This window comes from Dermacentor andersoni, chromosome 4, assembly GCF_023375885.2.
Source record: "Dermacentor andersoni chromosome 4, qqDerAnde1_hic_scaffold, whole genome shotgun sequence".
Taxonomy (NCBI): domain Eukaryota; kingdom Metazoa; phylum Arthropoda; class Arachnida; order Ixodida; family Ixodidae; genus Dermacentor; species Dermacentor andersoni.
In genome coordinates, this window is record NC_092817.1 from 199,624,171 (window position 1) to 199,646,421 (window position 22,251).

Consider the following 22,251-nt stretch of genomic DNA (forward strand, 5'->3'; position numbering starts at 1 on the left):
TTACCTCTTAAAGGTTGTCCGTGAATGAGTCGTGAGTTCAAAAGAGAATTACGCACAAAGCTTCACTGCGTACGTATCTTTCGCACCGTTATGCTGCAGTTTGAAAAAAGTTCCGTGAGACACTTTGAGGCCTGCAGTGCAGCACGTTTTAAAGCACTTCGATCGCTTTTAAAAGCTTCCTACAGTGAGCTAGACATCCAACAACATTCAAAACAAGATATCTTTCCTTGAAACTGAATCGATCAAGCTATTGCACATATCGGGCGGAGGACTTCAGATCGTCTGTCTTTCCCTACGGCCAATGCCTTTCTACCATAGAGTTAGAGCTTTTTACGGCACACAGCAGTAAATGTCATCTACGACATTAGGCTATCGGTAATCCACTCAAGAATAGCTAGATTATTCTATGAAGCTTTTAAAACAATTTTTCCAGTCACTTACGGAGGCTAAGAAAGGGAAATTTATGCCGTCGATCTATAGCATTGCGGCTGCCACCTATGCTCGTTGTTTACATTTCTTCCACCACTCCTCCTCCTCTAATTTCACTATTCAAACGCAAAGCATTCGTGAATTTCAGTTTTTTTATACATATATTTGTGAATTCATTCATTTGCTTTGTGCCGGCCGAAACGGCAGCACGACCGCTGATCGCTGAAGTAGACGACAGCGAACAGGTTATAACTAGCGCCACTCTGCTTGTACGCTCTGTCCCTAGCGGCAAAAGGGACGAACTAGACTAGGCGTGCTGGAGCAGGGAGATCTGCGCAGGTCTGGAAAATGAGGCATTGGTGTCGACCATAGTCTGGAGTTTAGTAGGTCGTAGTAGCGACATCTGTGACTTTTTGCTGTTGCAGCTCGAGGTTGCCGTGTGCTGTGTGTTCTGTGACATTTCACGAGCGACAAGGTTTGTAATACAAGTGTCTTGCTTGTCTCCGTTTAAAGTTGGGCTAAATCAATTGTTGTCAGTCGCCCGAGCACGTCATCGTCACCCACGTTTCGTCCCTTGCAGTCCTGCTGACGGCAGGCCACCGGCTGCAGTATGATCATTCCCGTGCGCTGCTTCACGTGTGGCAAAGTCATCGGGAACAAGTGGGAGGCATACCTCGGTCTCCTGCAAGCCGAGTACACCGAAGGGTAAGCACCCCGTCAGTAGGTGTCGATGTATCAGCGGCGCAGGCCCGCTGATTATACGCCCTCCGCTGGCGTCTGCCGCGTTGCCGCAACAACGGCGTCACCGTTGTGCACCCGGGTGCTTGGATGCAAGAAACAACCGTGTCTGAACGAACGTGATTCTGGTCCTGGCTTGAAGCGGTACTTTGCATACGCCTGCTTTCTAGAATTTTCGGTTGTCATTCAACCCGACAGCTGCGGCAATGACATTATTATAATTTTGTAGAATGCTGTGCCTGCCCATTTATAATTTCCAACAACCCGTTTTCCACTGTCGAACTACGTTGCGTGGATACGACACTTGGTTTATGATACGTGTTTGTACGTTGTGATAAGTGCGTATCATAGAGTTTCTCACTATATCACCTAGAGGGAAATCACGCGCTGCTGCGCTTTAGTATGCATGAGTACAGCACTAGAATAGGGCAGTGTGTTCAGGAAGCGCTCGCCGCTGAGGCGCTTCATGTAGATAGCACAAGATGGCGCTATAGAAAAAAAAGACTGTAGGAAAAAGACTAGTGTTCAGGTATCTGTACATGCAAAACATTTATTCACAGTGGAGGAAAAGAACTAGGAAGCTTACCAGCAAGTATGCGGCCTGTAGGGTGGGCAACACAGCAACAAAGAAGGTCAAGCGGAAAGTCAGAGAGGCTGAATTAATCTCATGGGTGGCGGCAATGGAAAAGAAACCTGCCATGAGTAACTACTTAAGAGGAAAAAAACGAAATCAGGAAAGAAACCATTTGTGCTAACTCAAAGGGAAGCTCATTACTTTTCGAAGCGAGATCGGGATGCCTTAGAACACGCACCTATAAAGCGAGATATAAGAAGGAAGAAGAAGCATGTGCTTGCTGCGGTAAAGCTAAGGAAACGACGGAGCATATTTTATTAGAATGTGAAGACGTCTACCCAGTGGTCGATTTAGGCACCACTGACCTCCTTGAAGCCCTGGGGTTCAGCGGGAGCAGTGGTAAAGCAAACAGGTCCGCAATAGACATTAGTAAGAGGCGATTGGAGGATTGGTGGAAGAAAAGTAGGGAAACGACAAAAGACGGAGACGTACAAAAGCACAGTTCACAATAGGGGATCAGAAAATTTGGACGTGGTAGTTCATAGTGTTTTTTTTTTTCTTTTTTCATTGGTTAACCTAGGTAGGATATTAGGCAGCATAGTAGCAAGAGCTTGGTGGCGCAACCCACCGCCCCGTTCCAAAGGGGACGCTCATAACATCCATCCATCCATCCATCCATCCATCCATCCACTTCGCAAAAGGCGATTGGAGGATTGGTGGCTCGAAAGCAGAGAGGTAACATAAGGTTAAAAAGGTAGGAAGACGTGCTTAAAGAAAATCGAGAATTTTAATAACACAGCACAGGTAAATAAAAACAAAAGGCAAAATAAAAAGCTGAGCATGGTGGCAACTGCCATCACCCTGTTTCAAAGGGGACGCTCCTACCTTCCATCCATCCACTTAAGTGAGGGAAGCTCGCAGTAAAATTGAGTATGCAGAACGGCTGAGGAATATGGAAGAAAGTAAATGGGCTGGGAGTGTGTCCAGGTATCTGTACAGGAAAGACATTGATTCACAGTGGAGGAAAAGAACTAGGAAGCTTACCATAAGTATGCGGCCTGTAGGGTGGGCACCATAGCAACAAAGAAGGTCAAGCGGAAAGTCAGAGAGGCTGAAATAATCTCGTGGGTGGCGGCAATGGAAAAGAAACCTGGCACGAATAACTACTTAAGAGGAAAGAAAGAAATCAGGAAAGAAACAATTTATGATAACTCAAAGGGAAGCTGATTACTTTTCGAAGCGATATCGGGATGCCTTAGACCACACACCTGTAAAGCGAGATATAAGAAGAAAGAAGCATGTGCTTGCTGCAGTAAAGCTAGGGAGACTATGGAGCATGTTTTATTAGAATGTGAAGACGTCTACCTAGCGGACGATTTACATGCCACTGGCCTCCTTGAAGCACTTGGGTTCAGCGAGAGCAGTCGTAAAACATGTCCGCAATAGGCATTAGTAAGAGGCGATTAGAGGATTGGTGGAAGAAAAGTAGGGAAACGACAAAAAACGGAGACATACAAAAGTACAGTTCGAAATAGGGGGTCAGAAAATTTGGGTGGTGTAGTTCATAGTGTTTTTTTTTTCTTCTCTTTTTTATTGTTCAACCTAGGTAGGACATTAGGCAGTATAATAGCAAGAGCTTGGTGGCCCGTTCGAAAGGGGACGCTCATAACATCCATCCATCCACTTGGCCATTATAAACCATCATGTGGCCTTTTTAGACATTACAGGAGCCTATGACAATGTAGACTGCAACATTTTGTGGGATATACTGGAAGGGGAAGGCTTAGGTGACGATTGTCTACAGCTTTTGAGAGAGATTTACCTAGAAAATACTGTTTGTGTTGAATGGGAAGGGATGATGAGCGAGGAGAACGTTCATATCAACAAGGGACTGAGGCAGGGGTGCCCTTTATCCCCAGTGCTATTTATGATGTACATGGTGAGGATGGAGAGGGCGCTAAAAGGAAGTAATATCGGTTTTAATCTCTCATACAAACAGGCGGGTACAATAGTAGAGCAGCAGCTTCCAGGTTTCTTTTATGCGGACGATATTGTGTTGCTAGCTAACGAGCAAAGTGATTTGCATTGTCTGGCTAATATCTGTGGACAGGAAGGCAACAATTTAGGTTTGAAATTTAGTGTTAGAAAATCGGGTGTTATGGTATTCAATGAAAACAGTGACCAGACAGTGGCGATACAGGGCCAGGAAATACCTCGGGTAACAGAATATAAATACCTTGGTATATGGATTAACGAAGTCAATATATGGAAACACAGGAAAAAACAACAGTAAAGGGGAAGATAAATGCAGCCATAATGAAGCACAGAGTGCTATGGGGAATCAATAGGTACGAGGTGCTCCGGGGTGTGTGGAAAGGTGTAATGGTTCCAGGACCTACTTTTGGAAATGCGGTTGTTTGCTTTAAATCAGGGGTACAATCAGGACTCTGGGACCCAAAGGTCAATGGGACGCCTCGCATTGGGCGCTCACGGGAAGACTACAAATGAAGCTGTGCAGGGTGATATGGGCTGGGCTAGCTTTGAAGTGAGGGGAGCTCGCAGTAAAATTGATTATGAAGAACGACTGAGGAATATGGAAAAAAGTAAATGGGCTGGAAGAGTGTTCAGGTATCTGTACAGGAGAAGCATTGATTCTCAGTGGAGGAAAAGAACTAGGAAGCTTACCAGCAAGTATGCGGTCTGTGGCATGGGCAACACAGCAACAAAGAACGTCAAACGGAAAGTCAGAGAGGCTGAAATAATCTCATGGGTGGCGGTAATAAAAAAGAAACCGTCCATGAGTAACTACTTAAGAGAAAAAAACGAAATCAGGAAAGAAACAATTTATGATAACTCAAAGGGAAGCTCATTACTTTTTGGAGCGAGATCGGGATGCCTTAGAACATGCACCTATAAAGGGGTATAAGAAAGACGAAGAAGCATGTGCTTGCTGCGGTAAAGCTAGGAAAACGATGGAGCATGTTTTATTAGAATGTGAAAATGTCTGCCCAGCAGTCGATTGAGGCGCCACTGGCCTCCTTGAAGCCCTTGGGTTCCGCGAGAGCAGTGGGAAAGTAAACATGTCTGCAAAAGGGGAGGGGGGAGATTAGTAAGAGGCGATTGGAAGATTGGTGAAGTAGGGGAAACGACAAAAAACAGAGACGTACAAAAGCAAAGTTCGCAATAGGGGATCAGAAAATTTGGTTGTGGGAGTTCATAGGGTTTCTTTTTTTTTCTTCTTTAACCTAGGTATGACATTAGGCAGTATAATAGCAAGAGCTTGGTGGCTCAACCCACCGCCCTTTTCCAAAGGGGATGCTCATAACATCCATCCATCCATCCTGTATGGAACCTATGGCGCAGCGCTTGCGTTGCGCGTTAACCCATTGAGGGTCCATTTTTTTCACCATATGTCACCGCCCAGGGTCGATTTTTTTTATTGCAGATTCTAATTCTTCTTAGGGACTTATTTTGAAAAAAAATTACTATAATTTTCCTAGGGTGACCGTAAAGTGAGAAAAATATCTTTTGCGTTGGTATATATGCACTCTTCATTCATGAATAACAACAATAAAAAAGGAAAGAAACTTATCAGAAATAAACATTCGATGCATTTTTATGCACATAGTTCAAGGCTTTGAAAGTCTGCACACGAGAATATGTTGCAAGCCTGAAATGTTCCTGCTCTTACACTAATAGGTACGTCCATAGCATAATCGAACTGCGTAGGTGCATGCACTCAAAAAAATTGTTTGGTTGTGTGCCCATCAAAAAAAGCAACACGTGTGACAAAAATCCGCTAATCTTCATCTTATCTCCAACCAGCTAGGGCAGTTAGTTTTCGCGAGTCTTAAAATAAAATAAAAGAAACTGAAACGCATGCATGGCGGCATCCTTCCTATGCGCACCCCTGTGAGCAGTAAACGAGCGAGAAACAAGCTGTCGCCCTTTGAGCCATTAAGAACAAGATAGCCATCAGTTTCGCAAGCACAACAAGCTGAAACTGCCCACGACACAAAATCCAAACGGCCGCCCGCCCACGTGCACACCAATGCGCGGGCAGTAGGATATAGACGTGCGGGAGCAAACTAGCGCTAAAACCATGCAACGAAAACCGAGAGAGGGAGGCGTGCAAAAAAAATTTCCTGTATCCCCACATAGGGGCAGCACATGATAGAAAAGAAAAAGCTTGGAAATTGGCGCGCTTTTTTAAACATACAGACGGCGCCGTAAATATACGGCATCGACCATTTTCGGACTTGTTTGCGGTGCCGTGTATTTACGTCATTGACCGTCAAAGGGTTAATATTGTTTTAATAATTTTCTGCTGCAGTTGAATAGGTGTGCAAATGCTCGGTGGATGTTAATATGCATGCCCAAGACTCACTTGATAGATGAAATATATGTGCACTCCTAGGGCATCTCAAAGCCCATTAGACGGATTTATTAAACTGACAGCAAAGGTTTTGCAGAGACGGAAGTAGTTGTGTAAAGCCATTAAATCTGTTTTGAGCCACGCTACCATGTAACCACAAATTATTTGGACGGAAAAAGAAAGCTGATTGATTAATGGGTTTAACATTCACAAGCAACAGTTTTGCTGGAAGTAGCGTCGTAGTAAAGGGCTTCGAATTGATTTGATGCAACTCGGATTCCGGGTGCACACATTTTCTTTTGTGGTTCACATTCATAAAAAAGTGACCGCAACATCCGTGACACATCAAGCGCTTAGTTTCTTAGCCGCTGTTGTAGAAGAGAAGGCAAAACAATACAGTACAGTGCTCACGGAATGAAACGCGTCAATTTAGGGCTAAGTAATGCGCATACTTTCGCTTCAACCGGCTGCAGTTCGTGTCACATCGACGTAATTCTGGCGCGTACACTTACATCGGAGCCCTCATCACCTTTGGTGACCAAATTTCTAGCGACATGACATTGTGCTCTCGCGTCCTTGCACATATGTAGGGTTGTACTAAATGCTCCGTGTCCTATTTCAATCCGTGAGCACTGTACATAGCATAGCCTAAAGCCAGAGACCTTCCCTGCTTGGCATTTACCCTCTCTTGCGATACCCTCATTTACCCTCGTTCTTTCATTTTGTTTCGCAAGTCCCCCGTAACGACTACATTTGCATGTACAGTTTATTCGTGAATTTTTTTTATTTACATCACGAAGTGCTCAGGAACGTCAGGCTCATGTGCGAGGACACACCGATATCCTACATTTCTATGAAAGGAATCAGACGGGTAGGAAAGAAGCCAAGTAAACAGGATCTCTGAAAAACTAGACACAATATGCGATACCACAGAACAACAGTGCAAGTACATTCCAACGCAAACAAGGGAGGCTTACAGCGGAATTAATATATCTAATTGAATTCCTTAATTGATTTCTTAATAGTATTCACAAAATTAGCTTTTTGAATGGACCAGAAAAGGTTGTGCAGTTAGATAAAAAACATAAAGAAGTGTCAGCATGCATGTTGCACCAGCCTGCCAAGAACAGTGGCTAACTTTCAAGTGCAATTTCCTTTTTCGTTGTGCTTCTCTTGGCTGATTAAGACGTTTAACATAAAAGTGTACAACTGCTGGTGGGAAATCATCAGCATGCAATTTGCAGCGTATGGCATAGACAAACTTAGCTTTCACTAGAATCAAGATATCGACTATGCTGCCGCTGCAAAGCTCCTCTTGGCTGAAGAAGGTTGTAAATATTCCCTCAAGTTTCTTTACTACTTCAAAAAGCAACTTTGAGGGATACAGTAAGCCTCCCCTGTCACAAATTTCGTGAATTTTGAGGCTATGCTACTGACACTAAAGTTCTGCAAAAGAAGAGAGCAGCAGTCCTCACATTTGTTGCAAGTGCTAAGAGATTTATTAGCAACGGGCGCGAACGGGTAGCAGTCACAAGCGTTCAGCAATGGACAGCAGCCACGAGCTCATGCCGTCAGCGATAGTGCTGTGGTGCAGGCAAGCTACTTTTCTTCGTTACAATCACCCTCCGCAGAAAAAGGCACTATCCTGGCGGCTTAAGGCGAAGAGACTACTATTGGGTCGTAGTATGACTTAATGCGAGAGACGTGGACAAGTTCGCGGCCGCAATGGCGTAGGTCCGTTGATGGCGTGAGGGGCTCGATGTAATTGACGGAGGACGTTTGCTCCAGAACGCGGTAGGGTCCTAGGTATCTTGCGACAAGTTTTGAGGAGAGGCCGGGTGTAGTAGAGGGTACCAGAAGCCATACGAAAGAGCCAGGCGAAAAGGTTGGCGCAGAACGGTCGGCAGGTTGACAGGATGGCCCAAATAATGGCTGAACACTCCTCTGTAACAGAGTAATTAGCCTCGGCCTTTGTCAGAGTTTGGCTCGCATAGGCAACGACATATTCATCAAACCCCGCTTTTGGTTGCGCGAGTATGGCGCCAAGTCCGATGCCGCTGGCATCGGTGTGGACCTCTGTGGGGGCTGCAGGATCGAAGTGGCGGAGGATAGGTGGCGAGGTTAGCAACCCGCCGTAGTTGCTTAGTGGCTATGGTGTTGGGCTGCTGAGCACGAGGTCGCGGGATCGAACCCCGGCCACGGCGGCCACATTTAGATGGGGGCGAAATGCAAAAACACCTATGTACTTAGATTTAGGCGCACGTTAAAGAACCCCAGGTGGTCGAAATTTCCCGAGTCCACCACTACGGCGTGTCTCATAATCAGAAAGTAGTTTTGGCATGTAAAACCCCATAATTTATTTATTTTTTTTTTTTTTTTGAGGTGAGCAGGTGGCGTAATTTCGTGAATGCGTCGTCACGGGCGGGCGACCATGCGGAAAGTTCTTTGTTGCCACTTAGAAGGGCTGTCAAGGGTGCACTTATGGAAACGAAATTCCGAATGAAACGTCGGAAGTATGAGCATAAACCAAGGAAACTTTGAAGCTCCTTTAACTTCTTTGGTTGCGGAAAGTCGGTGACAGCGCGGAGCTTGGCTGGATCCGGAAGGACGCCGTCTCGCGATACAACATGGCCAAGACTAGTGAGCTTTCGGGCGCCGAAACGACATTTTTTTAAAGTTAAGTTGAAGTCCTGCGTCAGGCATTTCAGAACTTGCTCGAGACGGCTGAGATGTTTTCGAAAATCAGCGGAAAAGACAACTACGTCATCCAGGTAGCATAAACATGTGTTCCATTTGAGGCCGCGTAAAATATTATCCATCATTCTCTCAAAAGTGGCTGGAGCGTTACGCAGGCCGAAAGGCATTATGATGAATTCGTATAATCCGTCAGGTGTTACAAATGCTGTTTTAGGTCGATCAGATGGTGCCAAAGGGACTTGCCAGTATCCGGAACGCAAATCCAGCGAAGAAAAGAACTCAGCTCCCTGCAAACAGTCGAGGGCGTCGTCGATGCGCGGTAACGGGTAAACGTCCTTGCGCGTTATCTTGTTCAGACGTCGGTAGTCAACGCAGAATTGAATAGAGCCATCCTTTTTCTTAATGAGCACGACCGGTGATGCCCAGGGACTGTTGGAAGGCTGCACAATGCTACGCTTGAGCATGTCAGCATCCTGGGGGTCAATGACACGGCGCTCAGAGGCGGATACTCGGTAAGGGCGCTGCCGTAAAGGTGCATGACTGCTGGTATCTATCTGGTAAAAAACGGTCGATGTGTGGCCCAAACCGGAAGCATGGCTGTCGAAAGAAGCGTTGAACCTCTGCAGGAGAGCAATAAACTGGCTTCGTTCTGAAGATGACATGCCATCGTCAATGGAGCAGTGGAAAGCGTCGAGGAGTGACTGATCAACTGCAGGGTCACAAGTAAGTGCGCCAAGGTCCGCAGAAGTAGAAATGGCAGGAGTGTCAAAGATGCAAAAGGTGTCGACCAGTTGAACAAGGCCTAGGCATTCACCATGAAATAAAGCTAAAGTGCAGGCCGTGGGATTGTCGACGACCATTTTTGTGACGCCACTGCGAAGAGTAAGGAGAGCAAAGGGCAGCGGAGAACATCGGTGGTGAATGAACACCTCAGGGGGTGTAAAGAGAACAGTGCCATCAGAAATAGCGGCACACGACACAGGCACAAACAGGGAAGAGCGTGGAGGGATGGCATTGTCTTCGGACACATACAGTTTAACACTAGAAGGGCCGTTTTCGATATTCTTAAGGTTGGGAAGTGCAGAAAGTTCGAGTTTGGCGTGACAACAGTCAATAACGGCATTATTATTTGCAAGGAAGTCCCAGCCTAATATAATGTCATGGGAACACGAGGGCAGTTTGACGAATTCGACGGTATACAGTAGTCCTTGAATGAAGACGCGAGCAGTACAGGCAGCGAGAGGTGTTATATCTTGAGTGTTCGCGGTTCAAAGGGAGAAGTCTGAGAGAGGCGTCAAAACCTTTCGTAGTGTGCGGCAGAGTTCGGTGGAAATTACGGATACGGCGGCTCCTGTATCTATGAGTGCCAGGACGGCGATTCCTTCGACAGACTTCAATTATGTTGGCTGGAGAGGGACAAGGACTTGGGCATTGCGACGTGGCCGCAGTTCGTGCCTCGGGAACTGCGGCCATCAGTTTTTCTGCTTGGTGGACACGGGACGGCACCGCATCGGAGAAAGCGAGCGACGATGGGGAGATCGTGAGCGGCAGGTAGAGGCGGTTGGGCAGTCAGGGGAAAAGGAAGAGGTAGGAAGGCTGGAAGGCGAAGAGGAAAACGGAGCGGGGAAAGGTGGCGCTCGACGGATGCTCTGAAGAGGAAGCATGCAACGATGACAATGGCGTGCCACGTGACGAGCACCAGCGCAAGCAAAACATATTGGGCGGTCATCGAAGGTGCGCCACTGGTGGGGGTAAGGTCCGAGTCGTGGTTAAGGATTCGGAAAATGCTGTCGGTCGGGTAGCGGCCTAGGAGGAAAATACCGTCGGTCATGAAGCGGCATAGATGACGGCAAAAATGTCGGTGGTCGATGCATAGAGGGCGGCAAGGGCGTTCGTGGACGAGATCGGGAAACTGCTTCAGCGTAAGTGAGAGGTGCCCTGACTGGTGTCTGCTCAGCGGCTGGAGGAACGGCTTGAGATGCTTGCTCTTGAATGAAGTCGCGGATCGTAGGATGCAAAGCAAGTGGTGGTTCCTGGACAGAAGATATTAAAGATAGCTGGCGGGCGACCTCTGCGCGAACGAATTCCTGAATTTTTACGAACAGAGCAGCATGGTTGTCGTCGACTCCAAGGCTTGACAGAGAGTCTGTGGGCGGGGTGGGATGTCGGGTTTGAAGCCGTTGCCTGCGCAACTCGTCATAACTCTGGCACAATTCTATCACTTCAGCGACAGTGTGAGGACTCTTCAATAATAACATTAGAAACGCGTCGTCCTGAATACCCTTCATTATATGTTTGATGTTCTCCTCTGGCATCGACGCATTCACCTGTTTGCAAAGGTCAACAATGTCTTCAATGTAGCTCGTGAACTTCTCTCCGGTCTCCTTGGATCGTGTGCGCAAATGTTGTTCTGCATGAAGCTTTCTTACTGCTGGCCGACCGAAAACTTGGGTAAAGTTGGTCTTCAAGACCAACCACGAAGTGAGGTCGGCTTCATGGTTTAGAAACCATACTTTCGCAACGTTCGTAAGATAGATTGCCATGTTTCTTAACTTCGTAACATCATCCCACTGGTTATGGGAACTCACTCACTTATGAGACGAGATCCAATCTTCAACGTCTTTGTCATTTGTGCCGGAGAAGATAGTGGGATTTCTCTGACGCAAGGCACTGGCACAAATAAAGGTGGCCTGCGCCGTTGGAGGAGCTGGAGGAGTGCGTGCATCATCGGGCATGATGGGGGGTAGAGTGCAACTCCGAAGTTCCAGGGTGGTCGAAACCCAGCACGTCCACCACTTGCTAAGAGATTTATTAGCAACTGGCGCGAATGGGTAGCAGTCGCAGGCGTTCGGCGAAGGACAGCAACCACGAGCTCATGCCGGTAGCGATGGTGCTGTGGCGCAGGCAGGCTACTCTTCTTCGTTATACAAGTAAAAGTTTCTGCGCGATATACCTTGCCATATAATGGATGAGGCGGTCATCGCTCCTTTCCTTCACGTAAGCCCAGTGCTCTGCCGGAGTACTGTTCAGCCTTTGCTCTAAAAGCGTCAGATTTCCAGCTTCAACTAACTCATGAAGTGATGCAATGTTCCCTTCCTTGTCAGAATTATCAGGTAAGTGAAGTAGCAATACCAAGTCTTCACTGACCTCTGTGTTCCCCGTTTACATTGCCTTCGCCAAGTTATAAAAAGGCAGGCAATTCAGGACAATCAAAAATTGAGATGGCGTTGAGTGATTGTTGGATCCGCACGACTGCCCCACATTACCAAAGAAGTTCTCCAACTTATCTCGGTTTAGTCTAGGTGTCAATAGGGTCAGGAGATATTTACAACCCTCTCCTTTCAAGTATTCTAACAGAGCCAAAGTGCTGCAGAATGTCACACAGAGCTCATCTACCGTCGACAGGCTCAAGAAACCGCCAAGTCATTTTGCAAGCGACTCCTAGCGAGAGAGAAACTCGAGAAATTCCTTTAGAGTGCTTCAGAGCAAGCACGCTGCAACCGGCCGCAACACACAGAGAACGCGTCCATGCAGCCCGTGCGACTGCAGCACCGCCACATTCATCCGGGACCTGTCTACGCTCCCGGCTTCAAAGCAGTACGTGGCGCTCTCCGCCGTCTGAACACACTCCCTATTCTAGTACATTGTAGCATGGGAATGCCAGTATATTGTGACTTCGGATTGGCATTGTTCTCGGAGAGCCAAGCAAGCACAGTTCCGTCTGTCACAACAATTCATTTGCTACTAAAACGGCACATAAAAAGCTGTTTTAGCTTTATTATTACACAAAAACATGTTTTGTTTAACTATGAGAACTTTTTATTGCATGTATAATTATATGATACGTAAAAAGTATCAGCGGGCCGCTAAAGTTGGAGGACAGACGACAAGATTCGCGCTCGATTTGAAACAGTTTGTTGTCTGTTCTTGCTTTCTTTCCCTACGTCATGCATTGTAGGTGAGTAAAGATGCAATTTGCATGAATGGACACATTTTATGAAGCTTTTACTTTAAGAACGCGTTATTTGTGGAGCCATATCCACATTTTAGACGAAACCTCTTACAACACCAGCCAACGCAAGCCTCGCAGACACATATGCCGTCATTCCCATGACGGCACAGTGCCCCTTAAGAGACTCCCATAGACGGTGGTGCCAGATTTCCCTCTAGGTGTTATAATGAGAAACTCTATGGTGCGTATGTTATACTTGATTGTAATTCCAGTGCATTGTCTCAAGTCTTGTATGACAACCATTCAATCTGTTTACATGATAAAAGCTTTAAAATTTCAACCAGGCTCCCCTGAAAATATTAAGTGAAAAAATAGTGCGACTCTGAATCGTCACTTCTTGCACGTGGCTTATTTCTATAGGCCAGGTGGGGCCCTTCTTGCGACATGGCCATAGGTCATGTTAAAAAAAAAAAGGTGGGGGGCGAGGGGACTTGCTGAAGACCTAGTTTATGCATGTTTAATATAGTATGAAAGAACAAAATACGTCACAAAAGCATGGACATCTGTCAAAGACTTTTGAGTCTCTTTTGTGTTGTATGTGTTTTCAAGTGCTCTTGCAATAATTTCAAACTGTTGTCAAATCCACAGTAGCTACAGATAAGCACTGGTATATCATCACGTCCACTGAACTAGAGAAACACCGATTACAAGGTGCTTTGTAAACATTCACCAGTGATGTATTGGCAACTTTGGTTTACTTATGTCTTTCAGTACTTTCACATAAAATTTTGATTCCTACATGACTACACGCTGTCATAATGTCTGTGTTATGCTGAGTTAAACATGGACATCACATCTTTCACAAGGAACATAAACAAACAGGAAAAATACTGCATCTTGCACAGCTCTTATAATTTACACTGTTAAATTGCAGTCTTTTGTTCATTAAGTCTGTGGAATTTTTGCAAGAGTTGATGATTTCTGAATAATTTTTTTTTAAGTTTGTATTCGGCAAAAATAAAGAGCGTTGGGGTTATGATGACTTTTTACATCACAGGAAGTGTGCTTCCTAACTCTGTCTCTAACTATCTGGCAAAGCAGAATGCTGTTTCAAATATTGACCACAACTTTTTATGAAGGAGTTCATGAGGGGCATAAAGCAAGACCCATGTCTTAGCCATTTCAGGTGCCACTCATATCCTGGAAAACGTTGTGGCTTGGACTGTGCTTCTCACCAAGAACCTCGAGTGCAACAGCACTCTGCCTAATGACATAGTCTGATATAGAGTGACCGACATCGCTGCCGAAGGAAGGGAAGCATAGGGGATGGCAGAAGATTGGATAGATAAAAGGGGTCACTGGGCAGTGGAGATTAGGAAATGGGGGAATATCAAGCAGGACTTGCTTGTGTTTATAGGATTTTATATTCACGCACTTCCCGTAACCTGGAACATGTTCCACAAAGATATGGCATTATAGTTGTCTTGTCGGAACGCGCTGCTAGGCTGAGTTAAGCGAGTATAAGCTACCACGCGTCCCAAACAACTGAACTTTTATTCACTCCGAAGCTCCCAAAGAAAAGTCACGTGGTTCCTCGCGCATGCGCTCTTGGCATTCTGCACGGAAGCGCCGTTTCGCAACGCTACAATACTCCCCCCTAGTGAATGGGTCAACAATGAGCGGCAGTTCATAAGTTCATTCGCACCGGAGCTCTTGTGCACCGTTCACTCTGTGTGAACCTTTCGACAACTGGTTGGGCCGGTTCATTCTGGTCTACTGGTAGTCCTTGGGGCCGTGGAACTCAAGATGATGCACGCACCTCACTGTTGCTGTCCACATGCACTGGTTTTGTGCGTTCAAGCGAAACCACATCGTGACGGCCACCTCGGTCGATTGTTATATGCTTTTCTCCTAGTTTCACCACCTTGAACGGCCCATCATGCGGGGGCTGGAGTGGACGCTGTACGGCATCGTGCCTTACAAGCACGTGAGAGCAGGAGGAGAGATCACCATGGACGTGGACAAGCCGTAGTGCCGGCAGACGAGGGACAGCTCGTAGCTTGCTCATGATGTCCCGCAGTCGCAGGGCGTAATCATTGTTGGCCTGGGCGTTTGCGTTTTTACTCTCAGCGACAAACTCCCCCGGAAGGCGAAGTGTTGTGCTGTATACAAGTTCAGCCGAGCAGCAGCCAATATCCGCTTGCAGAGCTGTCCTAATTCCCAATTAAATCAGGGGTAGCGCCTCTACCCATCTGTGACTTGAAGTTGCCGTCAGGCAAGTCTTCAGCTGGCGATGGAACCTTTCCACCATACCGTTGCTGATGGGATGGTAGGCCGTTGTTCTGATTCGCATGATTCCCAGGAGCCGCGTGATGTTCCATTGCGTTCGGCGATCCGTCGTCACTGTTGATGGAACTCCGAATCATGCTACCCAATAGATGAAAGCGCGGGCCACAGTATCACAGTCATGTGCAGGATGGGGACAGCTTCCGGCCACCACGTGAAGCGATTGACACAAGTTAGTAAGTAGTTTTGCCCTTGGCAATAAGGCAATGGTCCCACAAGGTCCAAATGCACATGGGAAAATCGAGTGTCCGGCTCGGGGAAGGATCCTAAGGGGGGTCACAGTATGTTGCTGCACTTTGGAGCGCTGACATGATAGGCACTCCCGTGTCCAACTTTGGACGTCCTGGTTTATTCCGGGCGACACGAACCTAGCTGTGCACAGCCATTGAGTGGCTCGAATCCCCGGATGCGAGAGGCCATGCAGCAATTCATAAATGTTGCAGCGAAGATCGGGGGGCACGAATGGCCTGGCCCTTACCTGTGGACATGTCACAGCATACAGATCCTGTCGGTCCATCCACCCATTGCAGCTTCAAGGTGCTGGTTGTGGACTTCAGTAGGTGTTTCAACTCCCTGTCGCTTCGTTGAGCCGTCTTTAGTGCGGTGAAGTCGATGCCGCTTGGTAGGCTGATGGCGTTCTTCCCGCTCGCATGGCGTGAATTCTGCGATGTACGACATTTGACGGAGCTCTCGTGCTATGTGTGCACCCGTATCTGAGTTGATCGCGCGCTTTGCATAGGTCAGCGGCTTGTGATCCGCGAGTACAAAGAATTCTCGCCCTTCTACATAGTGGCGTAAATGTTGTATAGCGGCATATATGGCCAGCAGCTCCCTACCAAAGGTGCTGTACCGTAGTTCAGACGGACTCAATTTTCTGGAGAAGAAGGAAATCGGTCGCCACCTTCCGCTCGACTTCTGCTGCAATATGGCTCCAATAGCTGCATTGGAGGCATCTACCATTACGCATTGCAGAACACAGGGCTGTGGGTATGCGAGTAGAGCAGCATTTGCGAGAGCCTCCTTAATATGCAGGAACACTTCTACGGCTTGGTCGTTCCACTGAATGGCGCTTGCATTAGTTCCTGAGGCTATGCAGCGGGTGAAGGATGTGGGCGCACTTCGGAACAGACCTATGGTAAAAGTTTGAGTCCCAGGAATTCTCGGAGCTGGCGGTTGGTTTTTGGCTGTGGAAACCGTCATACTGCTTCGACCTTGTCCTGATGTGGTTGCACTCCCGTGCTGAAATGCAGTGGCCCAAAAATGGTAGCGACGGCACCCGGAACACGCAGTTGGCCATATTGATAACGATGCCATGCTCTGCCAGTCGCTGTAGCATGCAGCGTAGATGACTCTCGTGCTCTTCGGGTGTGTGGCTAGCAATCAGGTCATCCAGGTAAACCTTGCAGAAGTCGAAGCCCTGGGCAACGCCATCCATGAACCGTTGAAAAGTTTGGCCGGCATTCCTTAAGCCGAAAGGCATTGCCTCCAAATGCCTCTGCCTCCGCCCTAGCTGCATTGACGGTGCCTGCTATCCAGGCGAGTAACGGTCCGGCGGTCTCCGCCGTCGAGTACTCTGCCTGGGCACCGGCGTTGACGGGCCGGGTGTGGCAACGCTGGGTGCTGCCTGACACAGCCTCTCTCCATCCGGAGGATCCACAGTGGTCGGCCTTGTGAGAAGTGCCGGGTTCGGCACCGGCCGAATGGACGCCGCACCACTGGCAACGCTTTCCACCTCCGAGGTGGGTGGTGCTCCGCTGGAAGCGACTGGTATTGCCGCTAGTCCTCCTGCAGGCTGAAACTCTGAAGTGGCAGTCGAGGGTGCTGCTTTTTGCAGCACATATACACCCTGATGAAAAATAACATCGTTACTTTAATTTGGCTTTGGTCCGAAGCAAGTTTCTGGTGCGAAATATAGATGCGCACGCACACTGTCGATGCAGTATGAGCAAAGCCGGGATTTTGAAACATGCTACGCCTGTTACATTGCTTTCCATGTTTCGTGCATGGTCAGAGCGGCGCTTCGTCCACGTTATCAAGGGGCTTTTGCTATCAATGTGATCAGTCGGCCTTGAGAGACGGATAATAAGTGTGATGTAGAGAGGAAGGAATAGCTGCGAAGCCGTGAAACCTGCTTTTGGTGCTTCTTCCGTACCATTATCAAGGTTATGCACTGTCTCTTCGGGTTTGTGACAGGCAGTGCAGTTGCTTTCAATCAGGTTATTTGACGGCGCTGCTTTATGATGCAGGTGGGGAGTGCAGTCACGTGGTATTTTTCATATTTCGTAAGGTTTCTTTGCCAGTTGGAAAAAATTCTATGCAGTTAGTACGTCGCTGAAAACACCGCAGTTAGATGTCATTTGGGGGTGCCTACAATTGCCTCATTGGCACTTTCATAATCAGCACAGTACTTCTCGAGTTAGATAATTAATTACAATTACCGAATTAAATCTCAGTAATGAATCAATTACTGGTGGCTACTCCTTTGCACTAGGTTTTCTTTTAGTAACGCAACTGCTCTTTTTTAAAATCTTGGTGCATGATAGTTAGGGCACTCTGCATAATTCACTCGGTAACTAAAATGAAACCAAGCCTGAACCACTCGAAATCAAAGTCAACAGCAGTCATGCGCGGCAGCACTTATACTTGGACTCATAGAAAAAGAAAAAAAAAAGAGGGAGCTGCAGTTTTGCTGGAAAGGCGAAGCAGTATTAGTGATATGAAGTATACTACTATTACAAACAGAAACAGAACAGCACCGAGAGATGCCGGATTCTTGGTGGTGCGAAAGGACTCGGGCTGTGAAATTGAACTGTCTCCTACAATGAGATCTTGCATGTACTCATCCAAGGCTGTCACTTCAGTGAACAATTCTTTGAGGTCAAACAAAGTTTCTGCAAATGCAAGGAATATATACCGTATTTACACGACTGTAAGTCGTTGTCTTTTTAAAATTTGAAAATCTGAAGTGGGGGGGGTCGACTTACTATCGAAAGCAAAACATGGCACCGCAAAAAAAAAAAAGAAAAGCGAGACCAGCGGGATATCAGGGCAGCTACAGCGTAGTCCCAATTTTATGTTTGCTCTACTGCCCCACCCGTAGCTTTCCGCTATCCCGTGCGTTTGTTCGCTTTTCAGAAGAGTTTTTCAACATTTTTGAGAGTTTTACAGCGCACACAGCACTCATGTGGGGGTGTCGATAGTTCATGGAAGTGCTGCTGTTCCATTTTCGGCAGCACCCTCAGAATAGCGGCGCTTGCGGGGTCTATTGATAGTTCATGGAAGACCAGACGCGGCTCACGTGTTCCCTGTAGCTCTTGAGTTTCATGCGATCAATTTGACTGCCAGCCACGTGCTACTTCCGTGCTTCCTCAGTCATGAGTGCTCCGAGTCCACTAAACATTCGGCTCTCATTCACAGTGGCGTTGAAGAGGGCTGCCATCCTTTAAGCTGAAGAAACAAATAACTGCGCAGCGGGCCGCAAGTTTGATGTTTCTTAATGGGTGGTGCTAGAGTGGCGACGGCAGCGAAGCAATATTTTCACCTGTGACGGCAAGGTTTCCGCGAGCCGAAGTCAGGACGCTTTCTGGAGCTGAAGGCCCAGCTTGCAGCGTATGTCGCCAAAATGCGTGATTGGTCCCTGCCAGTGACGTGCAACATGGTCATGAGATAAGCCTGGATCTTCGCCTTTTAAGGCGAAGTGTTGGTGTCTGTGTGTGTGTGTGTGTGTGTGTGTAATATTGGTTTCGGAAAGCTGGCAGAGATTCGCCCTCTCCCCCCTCCCCCTGGAAAAATTCTGCCTATGGTGTTTGCCCACTTGAAGCAGGATTGTGCAGAGTGCTCATGCAACACTGCTCGTTCACGAGATTAGAATACTGTGGAAAAGCAGGGACACAGTAGCATATAAACTGCTGGAGACATTTTACATTAAACAAATGATTTGCAGTGTGTCGATGACAACCACTGATACAGTGTAACCCTGCCCCAGTAAAAGTGAATGTAATAATAATAAGCAGATTGCTTGGAGTTTCTCTTTGTTTGGTCAGGAAACAAATGTCTGCACATGTATACAAGTAAATTTTTCCGGAATAAGCAAAGTAGTCGTAAGTGAGCACTTGTCCAGTATTCTTTGTGCTCAGTTTTTTCTTCTTTTGGCTATAAACTTGAATCAACTTGCCCAATACTGTTTTTATTTAGGTTAGGAAATTTGATGGCTTGAAAGGCGCTTGCTGACATCGGGCACATGTTACTGGAAGTCATTGGGAAAGGCCTTCGTCAACGGAAATGGGCTGATGATGAGGCACGTATGTTAGGACTTCCTGGAGGCTTTCTGCTAAGTAGATAGGTATGTTAGATGACAGTGAAGAGCCCTTTACTCTCACATTCATCACTGTAGTCTCATGGCAAAGACATTGCTGTTGTCAGGTGGCACTTATTTTAGACAAGGTTGCCTTGTGTGCATCTCGCACTCTCCTGTGGTAGTTTCTTTGTAATGCAAATCGGTGATGTGATAGCTGGTGCAATATCATGCATTATAAGTCTTGCACTGTTTTGTGCAGTATCTTTCCAGATCCATGCAAGCAATCTCCTTTCGAGAAAAAGACTACTCAGTGATGACTAGTCCGAGTTTATGTATTTATTTATTTACATACCCTAAGGGCCCCTAGGGGCATTACATAGGGGGGGAATTTACACAATCCAAATTTGCATTGCATGCAATAGAAAACCGGCACATCTTACAGTTGCAAAAGGGAGAAAAACATCACGGTAATGCAACATACGGCGTGGCATAACACAATTTGATAATTATGTACTCTGCTAACATGGAAATCTTACATGAATAGAGTCATAGTCTTTACATGCAAATTACTGCGCTGTTCTTGGTTCAAGATGGGCAAGTAGGGCTTTCTGGAAAGAAGCATTCCCTTGTTGTCACAGCGCTTTCCGGTAATGCGTTCCATTCTTTAATTGAAAACAAAAGGGGGGCAAGTTTGATATCTTACTGTTTTTGCGAAAATAGGTGATACCTTGTGTATGTGATCGGTACGTGTGGAAATATGGTGCGCAGGAACAATGCGTGTAGCCGCGAATGCAGAGTCGCCAAAATGTAAGGAGTGGAAAAAAGACAAATGTAAAAACTTTTGTCTAGTGTCAAGGTTTAAAAGATGTAGTGTGCGCTTTAAAAGGGAAACGCTGGTGTATGTTGTGTAAGAAGATAAAATAAACCTAGCAGCCTTATTCTGAACTGATTCCAGGTGTTTTGCAAGACTAGCGTTATTTGGATTCCATATGATTGATGCATACTCGTTACCGTTAGCACAGGGCATGGATTCTCAGCACAAGCAGCATTCACGAGCAAAAGCGCTGGAGAGGACGACCCACTGTATTGTTCCAATCCTTCTCTACATGCTAATGCTTTGTGAGCAAGTGTTAATGCAGCTGTCTTTGTTCCCCCTGCAGCGATGCCCTGGATGCTCTGGGCTTGAAGCGCTACTGCTGCAGGAGGATGCTGCTGGGCCACGTGGACTTGATAGAGAAGCTGCTCAACTACGCGCCACTTGAGAAGTGACTTCCTGATGTCTTCTTTTATTCCCATTCTCTAATAATATTGTAAATAAAGCTGTTTGCTATATACTATGACCTGCTTCCTTTTGTGTCCTCTCATAAATATTGCATCTTCATCTGGCACATGAAATAATGAAATTCAAATGCGGACAAGTTAAAAGCAACTAGGCTGCATTGTTGCATTTCCAGGTTTGCCTGCATTTGTAGTAGTGGCTTAATTCAGGCTCCACAATGTGAATTCTGGTCCACATCATGCTTAAACAACTGGCTGGAGAACAATTGCACATTGCAGTCCCTTGTAGTTGGAAGGAACAGGAGTTGCGTTTCTTGTTCGTGTTGCAGTTTATGGCGATGATGCACATTCATTCCTACTGTGTAGGTTGGACAGGGTAACGTTGCGGCTTTGTCGGTTTTATATTGTCATGTGGTAATAACTGTGAAGAAAGCAGCCAAACTGAGAAAGACGAAACTAGCGTTTTATTGGGCGAACTTGTGCCCTCAAAAACAGGCTACACTCAAAGAACAGTGACAGCGGCGAACACAGTCGGTGATCGGCGAAAATCTGATCAACGGGTCAAGCGCGTCTGCTTTTATACATCAATCGTCGAATGTTCCAGACTAGTCGCTGGGACCCGCGTGTCTTCCACAAAGTTCTACATTACTCGCGTCGTGCATACATGCAATCAGATTACACAAGGTTCGGTGACAGACAGCGGATGGAACCATTGATAACATTCCAGAAACTTCCTATACACGCAGGCGCATCCTGCGCTGCGTGATAACATTTGTTAAGCGGTGAAACGTGATCACCCGATAAAGATAAACATGTACACATGTCAACACCCCCCTCTTAAAAAGCATCGACTTGATGCTGCAAACAAACGAAAGTAATCAACAAGAACACCCGTAGCAAAGAAACAACAAACTGAGGAAATTCGTCAGCGTGTGTAAAAGGGCTCAAGACGCACCACGTGAACCACTTCAGATCGTGCGCAGCCCCGCTGTGAATGCGAAATGCCGTGTGGCACGACCTCATAGTCTAGTGCACCAATACATCGGATGACCTTGTGGGGTCCGAAATAGCGTCGCAATAGTTTCTCACTGAGTGTTCGTCGGCGTATTGGGGTCCAAACACAGTCACCGAGGTGGTACTCGACGTAGCATCGTCGGAGGTTGTAGTGTTGGCTGTCGGTATGCTGCTGGTTCTTGATCCGTAGGCGGGCGAGCTGTTGGGCGTCTTCGGCGCGCTGGAGATAGGTAGCGACGTCAACATTCTCTTTGTCGGTTACGTGCGGCAGCATGGCGTCGATCGTCGTCCTCGGGTTCCTGCCGTAAACCAACTTGAATGCCGTGATCTGTGTTGTTTCTTGAACCGCCGCGTTGTAAGCGAAGGTTACATACGGCAGAACCACGTCCCACGTCTTGTGCTCGACGTCGACGTACATTGCTAGCATGTCGGCGAGGGTCTTGTTCAGGCGCTCCATGAGACCATTCGTTTGCAGATGGTAGGCAGTTGTCCTCCTGTGGCTTGTCTGGCTGTATTGCAGAATGGCTTGAGTGAGCTCTGCTGTAAAGGCC

General features: G+C 46.9%; 1 long non-coding RNA gene across 1 annotated transcript; it reads left to right on the forward strand.

Moving 5' to 3' along the window:
* The first annotated feature begins 1,045 nt into the window (after positions 1-1,045).
* Positions 1,046-20,745, forward strand: LOC140217418 (uncharacterized). The gene is made up of 3 exons (XR_011893994.1): positions 1,046-1,134; positions 19,306-19,408; positions 20,569-20,745. It is a non-coding gene; the product is annotated as an uncharacterized lncRNA (long non-coding RNA).
* The last annotated feature ends 1,506 nt before the right edge of the window (positions 20,746-22,251 follow it).